We start from the raw sequence: 4,178 nt of genomic DNA on the forward strand, positions 1-4,178 counted from the left end.
GGGAGGGGAGGGGAGGAGAGAGAACAGACTAGAGGAAGAGAGGCCAAGAGGAAGTTAAGGCAGAAAAGGAAAAATAAACTAGACGGAGAGAAGGAGGGGAGGATGCCCAGAGAGCGGGGGACACACCAGTACATGGTAATTGCTACCATTTGTACACCGTATTTCACCAAGCCATTGCACACAGATTCACATTATCTCATTGGATTTAAGACTCAAAACAGGCCTATGAAGTAATAATGATGAGTCCTGCTTGCTAAGCCCTGCTCCATGCCAGGTACTTTATGTGCATTTCCTGCAGCCCTGTCAACAGCCACAGAGGGTGAGTACTATTATCTTTTCCTCTCTGCAGATGATGTGTCTGCAGTTCCGATAGTAACTCACCCAAGTTTGCAGTTCAGAGCTGGGGTTTGAATCCAGGCCTGTCTGTCTTCACCGACTAGGTCTACCCCACTGTTCCGGACTTTATCCCACTGATAGGTGAGGAAGTTGAGGCTCAGAGAGGCCCCAAGATGCTTTGCGCTCAGTGAGCACCTTGGCAGCAGCTGTTCCATCTGGCTCCAGGCCGGCCGTGCTTAGCCTTAGGGGCTTGGGTACCACATGGCTCCTGCCCTGACCAAGGCCCCTGGGTTCATTCCTATTGGTCCCTGTGATTCTGCAAACGGATGTGGCCCCACTGACAACTCCAGATGCCTGAAGATGGGTCTTGAGACCCATAATTAAGCCTTGGGGAGTGGAGGCAGGCCCTTGAGAGAGGACAAACTCCAAATAGCCTCTGGTCTTGCCAAATCAGCATCAAAGCTCAGCACTGCCAGGAATGGAGGGCTCTTTAGTGGGTTTCAGATCCAAATGGGAAGAAATCTCCAGGAACATAAGGATGTGAGAGGGGCCAAGGCAGGGGATGGGCTTGTGCCCACACCTGCCAAGGGCTGGTCAAGGAGGAAGGAATAAGTGGAAGAGTGTGCAAAGGCCTGGAGGAGATGGCAGCCCTGGGCCTCACCGGGGCTGTGCCTGGGACTGAGTGGTGCACTGCCACCTGGATGTCAGCCCCCACCCACATCAGGTTCTCAAGAACCACTGAGCCGGCCCTCCCAGCTAAGGGAGGGTTGGGGTTCTGGAGCTTTATGGGACCTGTAGAAGGTGGAGTCCTGTGGACTCCAAGAACCACATGTGTCTTCTCGGCAGATGACTGGTGGGAAACCTCTGAGTCATGCCCTGGAGTGTTAGGGGTAGGTAGGTCAACAAACCTCTGCCAAGTAGACTAGCCTGCTTGGCCATTTAGAGAGGCTGCATAAATATTTGTTGACTGGTTAACAGAAAAGAAGGCTAGACTGAATTAGAGAATGTCCTATGGAAAGAAAATGCATTGAATGACAGATTCAAACCAGACATTGGAAGCCTCTGAAAGACCTACCATAAGGAATAGAGAATGGCTATCATTAGCATCTTAAAAATAGCAGCAGAAGTAAACTGAGCCTCTTTTATTGGGCCAGAGTACTTAAAATCTGTTTGTTCTCCTTAGTATCTGCAAGAGACCTCCTTTGAGCCTGTGTGTAAGGATCTGGAATCTTAGCAGAAAGCCTTTGCTTATCAGAGACAAGCTTCAGTCCTGCTCTTGCTGAAAGAGCTCCAGCTCCCCAGTCTGCAGTGTTTCAGTTTATATAAGGAACTGCAGGGCCCTGCTGTGTGTTCACGTGTCCTACCTGAGCTGCCAGGCTGCTTGAACACAGGCAAGACACCAGTCCTCTGGTGTGGGGCTGCCCTGGAGCTCTCGGTGACCTGGTCCAGTGGATGGTGCTTGACCCTTCTGACTGCCTCATCTGCCTGTCCAGCCAGACTGCAGGCTGGGGTGACAACAGTGAGCTTAGGGCTGTGGCAGGCCACCAAGCCTACCCTGGATGGACAGAATTCTGAGTGTCACAGGGGCCAGGCTGGATTCTAACCCCTACTTCTGCTCTGTGGCTCCTTATCTCCCAGTGTAAAGGGTGGCCTCTCTGGTACTTTACCAGGCTGGGACCGATGTCCTGATGGCCTTGTGCTCACAGTGAGCAGATAAGCAAACCTAGAACTCCAGCTGTGGATGTTGCTGGGGTAGTGGACAGAGCTCCTATGAGGGAGCCAGGGGGGTTTGGTGTAACTCGGGGCAAAGAGAACCTCAGAATAGCTTTCTCCTAGGTTGTTGTGAAGCTCAAAGGAGATTAGAAACGACAATAGCCAATATTTGTTTTATTGATTACTGGCAGAGAACGAGGCAGGAAGTCCCAGTCAGATGGAACATCTGTTCCTTAAGAAGAATGGTGTGTTAATGCCTGTAGGATGGGCTCTGAACCTGCTGTGACCCTTGTCCTTCTCAGGACATGCAGGAAACAGCAGGAGTTGGGGAGACTCAGATATTCTATGGACTCTGCTCCTGCTGCCCACATACTGCCCAGGAAGCCTGGTGGAGGCAGGCAAGTGATGGCAGGCAGGAAGGATGGCATCAGGGCTAGGGGCACTGGCAAGGCCAATCACCGGGGTTTAAACGACAGCATTGCCCCTTCTCAGACCTTGCAGACATTGATTACTCTTTCTAAACTTTGGTTTCCTCATCTATAAAGTGAGCATAATGGCAGTATTTATGTCACAGCATTGTGGTGCAGTTCAGTGAGATACCATCTGCCACATAACATTTTAAAAAACAAACTGGTATTTTTTCCCCACTGTATTTCCTTCCTTCCCCACCCTTTTCCCATTCCAGCAGTCAGGCTCTGCTGTGCTCATTGCCTCAGGGAAAGGATGTGACAGAGGGGGCAAAGGGAAATAGAAGGAATCTCTGATTTTTGTGTGCAGAAGTCTTGGCTGTAGAGGAAACTGCAAAGGCAGCAGAGTTAGGGAAAAAACATCCTGAGTAAGAACAATCCCCCAACTCAAAAGTATTCCCTGGAGGGAGGGAGAGGGGTGGAGGGTGGAGGAGAGGGAGGTGGAAAGCACAGTATCAGGGCTGGGTCCTGGGGAAGAGTCACGTGCCACTTGAGGTCTGGGATCTGGGAGCAGGGGAGACCCGTGCTTTCCCTTCTGGGGAGAACCTTAGTGAGGCAGCAAGACCCAGAGAAATAAAAGGGTGTTCAGCATGACAAGGTCACAGCCTCAAACAGCCCCACTGTGAAGTCTCCTGCCCCATCAGGCTGTGGAAGATGCAGATCCTGGTGTAATAGTCACCCAGAAGAAGAAGAGAGACCTCCAAACTCCCTACCAGATTGGAGGGATCATGCAGACAGGACCACAGGGCACCTCCATGGTGACCAAGTGACGAATGACTTTGAGGCCTCACTTGAACCCCTGTCTCTAATGACAACTCACTCCCACCCATGGGAACTCAGATATCCTCTGGAGAAATAGGGCACAACTTGAGTTGTCTGAAATTAAGATTCAGCCACCACTAGCATGGGGATTCAAAATAAAAATAAGTCTGAGTCATGGAAAATAAAGAAAATCTTTTCTTACACACTTGAATTATGGACTATGTGAGATTGGTGCCTGTTACAAATACACGCACAGGGACTAGCACAGGGCCTGGCACATAACAGGTTCTGGCTGCCATGCCCAGTGTAGATACACTGTGCCCAATGTGTTAGTCCCAGAGGTGGATGGATGTGGAGCCCAGGCCTGGCTGTCGGTTACCTTCCCAGCTGAGTATACTCAGATGGGCAGCTGTGACTCTTGAGAGTGTATCTGAGTGCCCACTGAGTTCCTGACGCTCCCCAATCTCCCTAAGATCCTAATATGACAACACTCAGCCCTCATACTGTGAGCATCTCTTCTGCTCTCCCCAAGCTTTGGAGTTCTCTGCTGAACCCCTGGAGCCTTCGGCCTAATGATCAGCACAGACTAGACTCAGTGAGCGTGGAGCATTCTCTGGGAAGACAGGCTCAGTTGTGTCCTACCCTAGCCTGGGAAACACAGAGGTCTCAAGGACACTCCAGACAGCTCACCAGAGCCACAGGGAGGACCAAGCCCAAGAGGAAGCCATTTTTACCTCTGGAAGGGGTCCACGCTCACACTGCTCTGGAGTCCTGGGAGGCAGCGCCATGCCCGGGAGTGGTCTCCGTTGTCTTGAGATTGAGTGTGGAGTTTTCCACACACATCTGGACCTTACCTGAGGGTCCTCATCTGAGAGACCAGGCTTTATTCTCATTTGTGTG

This window comes from Pteropus vampyrus, unplaced genomic scaffold, assembly GCF_000151845.1.
Source record: "Pteropus vampyrus isolate Shadow unplaced genomic scaffold, Pvam_2.0 Scaffold202, whole genome shotgun sequence".
In the NCBI taxonomy this organism is placed as follows: domain Eukaryota; kingdom Metazoa; phylum Chordata; class Mammalia; order Chiroptera; family Pteropodidae; genus Pteropus; species Pteropus vampyrus.